Here is a 13,364-nt window from a genome sequence, read left to right on the forward strand (position 1 = left end):
AAAAAAAAAAAAAAAAAAAACTCACCAAAAGAAGACCAAAACAAAACAAAACTTTTTTTTAGTGAAAATAATTAGTTTGTTACTCGATCTTTTCAAGCAAAACAAGACGTCTTGTTTAGACGATAGATATTTTTGTTAATTAAGTTACTTCGGATTAGTTTTGAAAGAAATAGAGATAGTTACCATTTTTTAATGATCTTGCCAACGAAGATATGCCGCAATACAATCTAGAAGACGTCCATACAATAATTTGAATAATTACCAAATGTATCTAGTATATACGTTTGAACTCTTTTTGAATAATCTTGCTAATAGGGTATACTAACTCATGCTTAGTATACACGTTTATCTATGAAGTTGGTTTTAAAAAATATCATGATTATGTAAATATTTTTGATGATTAAAAAAACGAGTAACAGAGACGTCAAATTTGTGTACCTGTTAACAACAGCGGAAGATTTTTGCACAGAATTTGTTCTAATCAATTGCCCCAATCCGATTTCGTCTCTCTTGGAAACGAAATTCTTGTTCACGAACTAAATACCTTCTTCTTTGCTTTTAGTGGTTTCTATCTTTGTAGAGAGGATTTCTCAGAGTGTCTGTTTCTGAAGAAGGGGAGCGTTGATTATATAGAGAAGGGAAGTTGTCAGAGAAAAAAAAAACTACCGAGAAACTGACCCACATTGATCCTCATGCTCCCACTTACTTCTCTACGTGCGGTAGTTTTATTCTAGGAGTTAAACCTTCCCTAGGTAACTTCCCTTAATCATATCTCCTTTCAAAATAGGTCGGGTCAATTTATATGGGCGACCCGCAATCCAAACCCAATATCCAACATCTCCCACTTCGCACATGATGGGCTAGACCCAAGCCAGTGCTATGTAAAAAAACACACGTGATTCATACTGGTAAATAGATCGTGCGACCTGCGACCATTAAGAGCTACATTATTCTTACACCCTTTAAGGTTGTTTAATGCCTCTATGTAGAAATCCAATCACATGCGAAAAGGATTCACTACTACTATGAGGATTTTATTATTACTCGCAATACCCAGACATTGTTGGCTACTCTAGTAGCTAGTTATCCAATCCCTCATCCTCAAAAAGAGGTGAACTCGAGTTTATGTTTAACTTTGTATCCACAATTACACCTAATACCCTCATGGTAAGTGTAATGATCGACCTATGAATACATGTTAAATTACTAAATTTTAGTTGTCTTCCCTTTCTACTCGAATCTTTCCATTCCAAATCAACTGCTTTCCTAGACATGCACTGCGTTGCCGAATCACTCATAGCTATTAGTGACATGCTAAAGTAGCAACAATGATTGGCACTTCAAAAGACAGTAAAAGGTCAAAGGGTATTCTAATAAAAGTTGATATAACTTCTTTGGGATCTCATACAATGAAGAAGCAGGGATTCATTCTTCCATTATCCCATGGTCGATAGCACACGTGGTATGAAACACATATTGCGGTGTTCTCACCTTATATTGGCGCATGTGCCTTATTCTTTTAATCATTCAACACCGTACATATTTTGGTCTAGACACCTCCAAATGTCTAACGCGAGTTTCTCACTTCAATAATCCTCAAACCATCTTCTTAGAGAAACTCGCATCTGGCTTACAAAGTAAGTCATAACCGAATAATGAAATTCGTAAGTCTGATTAGTTATCAAGACCGACCTTTATAAGTTAATATAACCTCGCATTATCCAAGGTTCTATAAGGTCTCATCTCTTCACGATTCTTAACATAAGAGGCGATTGCTCGTGTGAGAGAGCCAATCTCGCGACTTGTTCGACACACTTTATCAACAAAACATTCATCACATGCATATGAGATATAAGCATAAATTCAAGAGTCAAATATTGATAAGCATATTATAATACTAAATTCATTTTACAATACATAAATATGTTTATATCTTTCGCAAACCTAGAGCCATAACATGTTTCTCAAACAGGTCTCTAGATATCGCCTTTGTTAAATGATCAGTTATCATGTTTCGCGTAGGAATGTATTGTAAATTTATTTCTCCACTTGCTACTATGTCTCTCACAAAGTTATACTTGATGTCAATGTGTTTGGTCTTGCTGTGATACTTAGGATCATTTTTATATGCAATAGCCGCTTGATTATCACAATATAGAGTCATGGGACCCTGAGAGTTCTTTGTAATATCCAAATGCTCAAAGAATCTCTTCAACCAAACAGCTTCTTGTACTGCAGACGCACAAGCCATGAACTCAGCTTCCATTGTTGAAAGGGCAGTATAGGTTTGTTTCTTACTTTTCTGTGATATAGCACCACCATTAAGTAAGAAGTCATAACCGGATGTTGATTTTCTATCATTCCAGTCACCGGCCCAATCAGCATCTGTATATCCTCTCAAGGATAAATCATTTCCATTATAACATAGTGAATAATCTGCAGTTCCCTTTAGGTATCTAAAAATTTTCTTCACAGCTTTCCAATGATCTCTTCCATGATTGGATTGATACCTGTTAACCAGACGTACGACATAACAAATGTTTGGGCGAGTACACATCATAGCGTACATCAAGCTCCCGACAACACTTGGATATGGAACTCGAGACATGTCTTCCTTTTTATTTTCAGTCTTGGGACACATTTCAAGGCGTAAAGTTTCACCTCTCGCTATAGGAGTATCCATGGATTTGCAACTATTCATGCAAAAAACGCTCCAAAATTTTCTTTATATAAGTTTCTTGAGATAGACTCAATAAATTTTTGGAACGGTCTCTTTGGATCTTAACTCCAAGGATATAGTCTGCATCACCCATATCTTTCATGTCAAATGACTTTGAAAGCCATGGCTTGATAGTTTTCAAATACTCCAAATTGTTTCCGGCTAATAAAATATCGTCCACATAAAAAGAAAGAATTACAAACATCCCATTGGACTTCTTCACATAAATGCAATGGTCTTTATTGATCATGGTGATATCATACGAGATCACCTCCTTGTGAAATCTCAAATACCATTGCCTTGAAGATTGCTTCAGACCATAAATAGATCTTTTCAATTTACAGACCTTCTTTTCTTGGCCTTTAACGATGAAGCCTACAGGTTGTTCCATGTAGATTTCTTAGTTTAGTTCTCCATTGAGAAAAGTTGTCTTCACGTCCATTTGATGTAATTCCAAATCCAAACGTGCAACAATAGCCAAAAGTACGCAAATTAAGGTAAACTCCACAACTGGTGAAAATGTTTCCTCATAATCTATTCCAGCTTTTTAAGTAAAGCATTTTGCCACCAATCTTGCCTCGTATCATTCTATTGACCCATCCGTTTTGCATTTAACTTTGAGACCCCATTTGTTCCCAATGGCTCTACGCCCAGGCGGAAAGTCATCTAGATCCCAGACTTTGTTGGTTTTTATGGACTCTAATTCTTCTTTCATTGCTTTCATCCACTCATCTTTTCCAAGGCTCGATAAAGCCTCAGTCACAGACTTTGGCTCATCCATTTCTGTGGGAGATACCACGAAAACATAATCTTCTATTTCATAAGTACGTTTGGGTATATTTTTCCTGGCACTCTTTCGTAGTTAAAATTCAGGTTCGTCAGAAGGATTTTGGGATTGAGAGTTCCCACTCCCACTCGGATCAAGAATAAGATCTTGATCAATTTGATTATCAACTGTGTCAGAAGACACTTGCTGACTGTCTGAGTTCAACATTTCATAAAGAGGCTCTCCATTTTTTACTTCCGCCTTCTTTGGAAAATCATTTTCCAGAAATGTGGTACCTCGCAATTCAATCTCAGTAACACTTCCATCGTCTAATTCACCTATGAACACATACCTTTTGGAGTATTCTGAATATCTTATAAAGATACATTTCTTACCTTTTGGTCCTAATTTACTAAACTTGCTAAAAGAATTTTTTACATATGCAGCACAACCCCAAGGTCGTAAATCCTTTAAGTTTGGTTTATGACCAGTCCATAGCTCATAAGGAGTGAAAAAAACTGATGTAGAAGGCACTTTGTTCAATATGTAAGTTGCAGTCAATAACGCATCTCCCCAAAAGGAGATAGGTAAATTTGCATGCGCCATCATGGACCTTATCATGTCCAGCAGTGTTCTATTCCTCCTTTCTGCTACACCATTTTGTTGAGGTGTGTACGAAATAGTTAACTGTCTGGTGATGCCCTTTTCATTACACAATTCTTTAAATTCTTTTGATAGATATTCACGCCCTCTATCGGTTCTTAAGGTCTTAATCCTTTTGTCTAATTTATTCTCAACTTCATTCAAATATTTCTTAAAGCATTCTAGTGCTTCAGATTTATGAGAAATCAAATAGACATAACCAAAACGTGTGAAATCATCAATTAACGTAATGAAATATAAAGCACCAGACCTAGCCCTCACATTCATTGGACCACAGATATCAGAATGGATTAATTGCAATGGAAAATCAGCTCTCTTAGCCTTTCCAAATGGTTTACGTGTAATCTTTCCGGCAAGACAATTTTTACAAGTTGGCATTTCAATTTTAGAAAAAGAACCTAGATGTCCTTCCTTAGCCAATCTATTCATTCGATCCTGCCCTATGTGACCTAATCTTGCATGCCATGTAATAACATCAACATCATTGTTACTAGAATAACATGCCATAACACAACAGTCAACATAATAGTTATACGTAGAAGGATTACAATCTAACACAATAAAACCATCATAATAATGTCCAAAACCATAAAAAACATTTTCTTGAGTAATTCTAGGACCATTGCGACTAAAGTTCAAATTGAAATCTAAATCTAGAAGAACAGACACAGAGACTAAGTTTCATCGAATCTTTGGAACATATAGGACGTCATGCAACATCAAAGATTGGCCACCACGCATGTCCATTCTGAAAGTGCCTATCCCTTTGACTTCAAGATTTGCTATTTCCAACATACACATGCTTTGATCCAAGTGGAACTTGACGAAACTCTATAAACGCTTCTCTATCGCGGCTCACATGGTCGGTGTCCCCTGAGTCTACAATCCACACAGGATAAAATTCAGTTAGTAAAATAGTGCTAGAAACATATATAGCACTTAGAGGTGCGTTTTGAAATGCTACCTTTTTTGACTCAGTGCATTCACGAGCAAAATGCCCTGGGACTTGGCAATTGTAGCACTTCATCTTGCTCGTCTTTCTTCTTGTACAACCATTTTCCTTTCTTCGAATTTGGCTTGTTTCTTTTCTTGGAGGATCCTTCTCCGGTCTCCTTACCCTTTCCGTCATTTTTCAAGTTTTTCTTGCGCTTGAAGCTTGATCTCTTTGTACCACTTGATTCTGCCACAAAGGCATTAGGTACAAATTTAGCAGCACCAAGCCTCTCGTCTTCAAGCTCCACATGACGGGCAACATCAGCAAAAGTTTTGATGCTATCAATGTGGGTCAAGTTAACCTTCAGATGTTCCCAATTATTGGGAAGAGACCGAATCACTGCCTGAACCTGCTGCTCGTCAGAGAGAACATGGCCAACACTTTTGAGTTGAGCAATCATATTTGACATTACTCTTAGATGTTGCTTGGCACTGTGATCATGACGCTTTTTGTACTTGTCAAACTTGATTGTCAGCTGTCGCAAGCGAGTCACAGTTGTACCCCCATATGCCTCTCTTAAATGCGCCCACATGGATTGAGCAGTAGGATATTGCTCACACTCGTGGATGAGATCATCAACAACTGAACTTACAATAATTCCACGTGCAGTGGAATCTTTCTTTTTCCAAATATTGTAAGTTTCCAGATCCCTCCTGTGTTGGGCAGTGTTACCCTCCTTTGGGTGACTCATAGCATGGTTAATACTTTCAATAGCATCTTGCTCTTCGAGTACATACAACATCTTACGACTCCAAATGTCGTAATTTTCACCATTCAGTTTGTCACCCTTGTTCAAGTCAGCATTGATACTTTTCCATGCCATGTCTGTTATTAGAGACAATATTACAAGTTTAACTCATCAATATATACTTCAGTCAATTTATGCATGTGATTACTGATGATAGGCTATAATTACGTATTTAAGTCGATTATTACACTCTAATTTACTGCATTTTAGTTGAGTTTACGCTTTAATAGCTAGTGTTTTGCACTAATTGTGTGTTTTATGCCTTGTAGGAGTGACTCCGAGCTACATAGATGTTATGGAATGAATTCAAGTGATTTGGAGCTTTGAAGTCTGAGTAAAAGCCCAAGGAATTAAGCCGGGATCGTGTTCAGGGGTCAAATTTGATAGTTAAGAATAAACAAGACTCGAGTAGGCATATTGTGCACTGTCTAGTCAAATAGACATAACTCGTTGCTCCCAACTCCATTTGGGCTATACAATATATGGTTGGACATCTAACTCAAAGGGCTACAACTTTTATGTTTTACGTTTTTCCAAATTCTAAAAGTAACAGGGTAAAAAATGCGGTCGAAACCGCGACAGCGGACCTGGACGCGGACTGAGGCAGTGCACTGGGAAAATATCGCGCCCGGACTGCGACCGCGAGCGTCCAGACCTGAAAAATTGTCCTTTTTTGTGTAGGACAGATGGAAAAATGGTATTTTGAGGAGGTTGGACAGATTTTTGACACAGATTCGACCTAAGGAGGCAGAGACACAATAGGAGCAAGGCGGGAAATTCTTCTACGAGTTTTTCCTTCCTCTTCCTATTTTTTCATTGTTGGTTATGACTTTTAGTATTGTAGTTTTACATACTATTATGAATAGCTAATTTTTTATCTAGGGTTTTGATGGAACTTTTTGTAGGATAAATTCTTGTTGTGTTTTTATATAATTGAGCCATTAGATTTCCCTACTTGTTCAACTACGTGTTTATTGTTGTTGACTGAATGGCCATCCATTGACTGTGCCTATTTATTATGTGTTGCTCGAGAAAGGATACATATTTAGGTGGTTGTTAAACAACGCCACTCCTAACGTATGTGAGAAATCAATACAGTGGGTTTAAAGGCAGGTTTAGAAATAACAAAGCCTTGACGTGGTCATAATGAGCGGTTAGATAAAGCCAACCAGCGTAGTTCGAGAGAATATGTCTAGTAAATTGTTGTAGTTGCTCGAGAGAGAATTACGACACCTAAAGTGCTCACGATCAGTAGAGAATACATTGGCGAAATTGTAGGGAACATAGCTAGAAGGATTCCGACAATTGGGGAAATTATAACTCTAGACCTCCTTAATTTAGTCTCCAACCCTTTGTCTCGTTAGTTGATAATTTTACTGTTTTGTAGTATTTGCTAGTTAATTAGTTAGAAATATAAATCTCAATCTTTATAATTTAGAAAATTGTTCAAACTTGTCTTTTTAGTGATATTAAACAGATATAGCTAAGCCTTAGTTCTCTGTGGGATTCGACTCCGGACTTATAGACCGGATTATATTTGCAGAGACCGCTTATCCTTTTTTGGACTAGAGTTGGGCGTGATCAAATTTTGGCGCCGTTGCCGGGGAACTAACGATGTAGTTATAGCTGTATATATTGCTAGGGTTCAAGTTTGAACTTTTATTTTGTTTTGTTTTTTTTGTATTTTTTATATAACTGTTGATTTGAGAAACATGACATCTTGGAATTATGGGAATTTAGGTGTAGATAATTCTACTATTGATCTCCATACATATTGTGAAGGAAACCACATGTGGCAAAATTTTCAAAATGTTCCTGAGAGCGAGTTATGTGCACCAACTCAATCTTATTTATGGAATGTGTGTGATGTGTGTGGTGGTAAAAATGGTCACTTTTATGGTTGTGCTTATATTTCTTATCTTCCCCCAACCCCTTACTATGATGGTTCTACCTTTTCTTGTGAAGTTAACAGGAACAAAGAACCTGGGGATGCAGACCTGAAGGAGATCAAGGATATGTTAAAGTGCCTTCTGAAACAAAATAATGAAAAACAATTGCAGATAAAAAGGCAAGAGGCAACTATTCGCAAGTTGGAGGCTCAATTGAGTCAAGTGGTTGAAGCTTTTAATGCTCAACAAGCCAATATTGAGGATAGTAGCCAAGACAAGCATGAATTTGAGGTGTTAATTGGGGAGGTCAGAGTAGAACATCAACAACCTAGCCAACTACAATTTGAGGATGTCAATGTTGAAGAAATGAGACTAGAGCCAGCCAAGGAATTTGAGGATATACATTTTGTTGACTCTAGTATCATTGATGTTGAGGATGTTGAAAGTCCTGAAGTTCATGTGTTTGAACGCATTGGTCCACACTCCAAGCATTTTTCCACATTATGTTTGGATGATGATATGGAAATAGAGTCATCCGAACCAATTGAAGAGTCAAGGAATGAGGAACAAGGTGCATATATTCTGGAATTCTTTTTGCAAGAAAGTCAGGATTATATACCTCATACAAAGGCCAAGGAGTGCATAATACTACATTATTTCCTTGGGCCAGTTAGATTCGTTCCACCGCCCCATGACCATAATCATAAGCTTGAATCAAAACTTGGGGTTCAATTCATAAGCTCGAGGTGGAGGCAAAAAGTGATTCACGTCGTGCCGCGACGTTAAATCAAGCGCTTGTTGGGAGGCAACCCAGCTTTATTTTTTTATTTTTAATTTAGTTTATTTTTTTAATTTTATTTTATTATTGTATTATTCTTATAGTGTCGATTTTTGATTTTTAGGAGCATGGAACGCAAAGCCATTGGAAGGATGCAACATCAAACCAGATGGTTGGAACTAAGTGTGAGGTACCCGCACGAAGGACCAAGCTTGGGAGAAGTCCGAGTACCCCATGAGCTGCTAGTACTTCGGCCTTTGGCCTACCAGGGAGTCTCTTTTACCCTTTTATTAGTTATGGTGTACATTGGGGACAATGCGCAATTTAAGTGTGGGGTGAGGAGATTGTCTGGGTGACTTTCTATGCTATTTTAGTTGTGTTAGTTTAATTGATTATTTTTTTTAGAAAAACGAAAAAAAAATATTGGACTTTTCCCGGCGACAGATCTATTAGACAATTTTCTTGAGGGATTTAAGTCTAAAGAAAAAGGACAAAAAGATTTTCTTTTGTTAGGTAGTGTAGCAATTCCCCCTTAGTTTTTCTTTGTGCCGCGGTTCTTTTCCAAGGGTTTTATTTGAACCCGGTGTAGTTAGTTTTTTTTAGGAGTAGGAGCCAGTGTGATATGAATTGAATTGAAGCAATATCTATTGACTTTGTTATGCCTTGAGAATAGTGAGTACTTTGGTTGTGACGCTTAGGCTCAGTTTTTGACTCTTGTATAAGTACCTTAAATTGTATGATCTTAACTGCTTTAACTATAGTGTCTTGATGAGCCCGATCCTGAGTGAGTTATGTGCCATGTGTGTGTAAGGTTTTGTGTTATTCTATGCATTGCATTTGATGTCAAGAACTTGCCCCGTGTGTTTGCAAAGCGAAATAGTAGTTTTGTTCAGTCTTGGAAGTGATATAGGCATTTCTTTGTTGAGCCATATGTATATTTTACCCGCCTAATTGTTATGTATCGTAGTTAACCCCTTTGAGCCTGTAATCCTGTTTCTTTGGCAACCACATTACAAGCCTTACCCATTTGTTTGAATTAACCATCTATTTGAACCATTGTAACCTCTCATGAGCACTTGAATTGTTTATGAACTGTGTAAAAGTTAAAGTGTGGGGTGGCTGGTTTGGCTTTTGAGTGGAACTAATGAAATAAGGAGAAAGGAGCACTGTTTTGAACAAGTAAGAGCCACTTGAATTGGAAAAAAAATAGTTGTATTGATGTGGAAAAAAAAAGTATTCCTTGATAAGTGGTGACTCTTGATGTAATTGTGCTTAAAGAAGTATGGGGTAATATACATTGAGGTGAAGGTGGAGTTTGGTTTAACATAAGTATGTGGTTTGAATGTTAAAGTATATGTATTAAAGTGCTTAGGGAAGTGTAGTCACTCTTATATCTAAATGTATCCTACCCGTCCCGCAGCCTACATTACAACCAAATAAAGTCCTACTTGATCCTAGACTGAATGAGCTCGATTAGTAGAGTAGTACACTACGGGCAAGCCTATGGTGCATCTTTTGTGGCATATAAATGTTATTTCTGAGAGTGAGTGAATTCTTTCTATCTTGAGTTCCTAAGTGTTCTTAAATTTTATTGTGTGGAACTACTCTCTTTTGTTGTGTGAGGGTACTTGATTCATGAAGGAGAGGTAATGTCAGTGACCTCTATGTTAGAGTAAGTGAGTAAGTTGTGAATAATGAGTGGTAATTGTGAGTCAAATCTTAAGGTGAAGATGTTACGCTTTTGTGCTTAGTCTATTTTAAATATTCTTGGTGTGATGAGTTAGGAGAATTATTTAAAAAGGTCGTGTCTATATAAAGTGTAGTTTGATTGCTCGAGAACGAGCAATGGTTTAAGTGTGGGGTGTTGATGATAGGCTATAATTACGTATTTTAGTCGATTATTACACTCTTATTTACTGCACTTTAGTTGATTTTGCACTTTAATCGCTAGTGTTTTGCACTAATTGTGTGTTTTATGCCTTGTAGGAGTGATTCCGAGCTATATAGATGTTATGGAATGAATTCAAGTGATTTGGAGCTTTGAAGTCTGAGTAAAAGCCCAAGGAATTAAGCCGTGATCGTGTTCATGGGTCAAATTTGATAGTTAAGAACAAACGAATGTTGATACTCAATTTTTCCCATAATATTTTTAAAACTATGCTTTGGCATCAACCAGTATTTTTTTCATACAATTTCTGCATTTTTGACATTTTAATTAGTTTATCCCAGCATTTGTTTTATAAAACAATCACTGATTGCATCACAAAATAATTTTATAATAATTTTTATGGCTTAATTTTATCATTTGCATTTGTAGTAAGTTTCAATTATTGCACAAATAGCCACATTTGTATTTTTAGGATGCAATTGCAATTACTTTGCAATTATAGCCTATGCATGCGTTATTACATTATTTTACCAGAAAATAATCTTTTACATTTTTAAAATATTAAATAATTATTTTAAATATTTCCAGGCATGAAAATTATTTTTTACAGCCAATTAATTATTTTTAAAAATTGTTTTATCAATTAAAAAGGTATTTAACAAATAGCCCCTTTTTATTTTGGACCTAGCCTATTAAATTAGCCCAATTTTAACCCCCCCCCCAATCCCAATCGGGCCTAAAAACTACCCAGCCCAAACCCAGCACTCACCCGACCCACTTCTTGCCAAATCCTGGCCGTTGATCATTTTGATCAACGGTCCAGATCCCCCCTTCCATAATTAAACCTAGACCTAACCCCCCAAACCCTCTCATTTCTCTCCGTCACCCGCCGTCATCATCTCCCTCTTCTCTCAAAACACTCTCGACCTAACCCTAGTTCTAACACGCCGTCACCAGCGTAAATCTTCTCTTTATGAAGCTTCCATGGCTTCCCCAGCCAGTATTGGCCTTCTACACGCCATGGCTTCTTGATTTTCTGGATCCTTGAGAAGATCTCGAAGAACCTAGTTGGTTCTGGTTTGAACTTTGCTCGTTAGCCTGTCTCAGGCCATGGTTCGACTGTGAGTGAGAACTTCTTATTATTTTGTTACGAATCTATGAGTTTTCGACCTATTCTCTCATCTTTGCTATTTTCTTTTCTGAAAACCCTAGTTCACTATTGTCAACTCTTCTCAGATCTTCATAGATCTGAGATGATTTGGGTATTATCAAGTGTTTTCCTCCAAAACCCCCTTTACTTTAATTGATTATCTCGTTTTTTAATCATTCTTCTTAAACTAGGGTTTATCCCGAACTGTTTTTCAAAGATTCTTCTAAGTTATTAATGTTTAATAAGATGTTTCTTCTTCACCTCGACTGATTTTTGCATGAGCGTTCAAACCCTAGTTGATTCTATATGTTGATTTTTCCAGTCTTTGCTTCGATTTTGAGTCTTTCAGCGTTACCAATCGCATTAACTCATCCTGTATTTTTGACTTACACGATTTTCCTTTGTCAAATCCAGTATTCCATAATTTTTACGCTAATTGAGCCTATTAGGGTTCGAATCTTGCTTTCCGGCTAATTTCTATTTTTTTTGTGAAGTCTTTACTTAGTTTATTTTCTATTTGTGGGAGTTGGTATATTCTTTCCAAAAATCATTGTTACTTTGAAATTTTGCTGATTGATTTGCTCTGTTAGAGATTTGTATGCCTAAGTCTTGCCTGATTCCCTGTTTACGACCTTAATTAGTCATTCTTGCCTCATTTGATTACCTGTATATTTACTGATTCCTTTACATGATTCTTCTCTTAATTAGACACTGATTATTTTATTCTGAACTCCTTTATTTGGTTTTATTTGAACTTCTTTCCTTAATTAGACTCCTTATTATTACCGTTTAGCTGATTGCCTTCAATTAAGGGAGGTTTATTCTGAACCCTTATGTGATCGGATTTTGTGACTTCCTTAATTGACTGAAGTTGATTCTTTTACCTTATTTACTCTACTCTCGAGCTACTATATAAACTCTCTTATTTTAACTTCTTAAACACGAACACTAGTTCCTCCACACTCTCACACTCTTAAAAGCTCTCTATTCTCTTCTGTTACTTGCAATTCTCACTAATCCAGCCGGCTGTAAGCCAAGGCTGGCTATTTGCTCTATACTCTGTATTCTCTCCTTGACTGGTATGTCCTAATTCAATTCACATTCCAAAACTATGTGTTTTCTTTGTTGCTGCAGTTCATTAGTTGTGATTTCCAGTTCTATTTGCTATTCTACTGTCATATGCTCAATGTGTAACCAGCATGCTTAGATTACACTGCCTAATTACTGTATCACTCTGCATGTTTAAGTTTGTTCTGTTAAAAGCTATAACTAGTATACTGTTTAGCATGCTCAATCCTGCTTTAGATAATTGCATGAATCCTATTTGTTCACTAGTATGTCCAAGCTACATTGTTTGCTTACTGTTTCACCCAGCATGTCTACATCTTGCTTGCTCTGTATGTGGTTAGTATTTCTAAACTTTGAATGCTTCATGAAGTGCCTGCCTAGTTTGTTCATTTAAGTCTTACCTATTCTAGTTTGACTAACAAGATCCTGTTAAGGTATCTAGTCCTACCAAGTATTCTGATTGTGTGCCTAAGACTTATGTGTTATCAGCATGTCTTTATTGTAATCTTTGTAACTAACTTGTCAATTCCACAACCTCATTTGTATATCTGTTTGCTTATACACTAGGTTGTATTCTATGTGTCCCCCAATCCCCCTCTCCCTCTATGAAGAGTCTGCTTGCCCAAAATGTTTCTGAAACTGTGTGTTCTGTGACTTGCTCTCTGACCTCAAAAATGTTCTTCATGTTTCCTTAAACTGTT

The sequence above is a fragment of the Nicotiana attenuata genome, unplaced genomic scaffold (genome assembly GCF_001879085.1).
Source record: "Nicotiana attenuata strain UT unplaced genomic scaffold, NIATTr2, whole genome shotgun sequence".
Taxonomy (NCBI): domain Eukaryota; kingdom Viridiplantae; phylum Streptophyta; class Magnoliopsida; order Solanales; family Solanaceae; genus Nicotiana; species Nicotiana attenuata.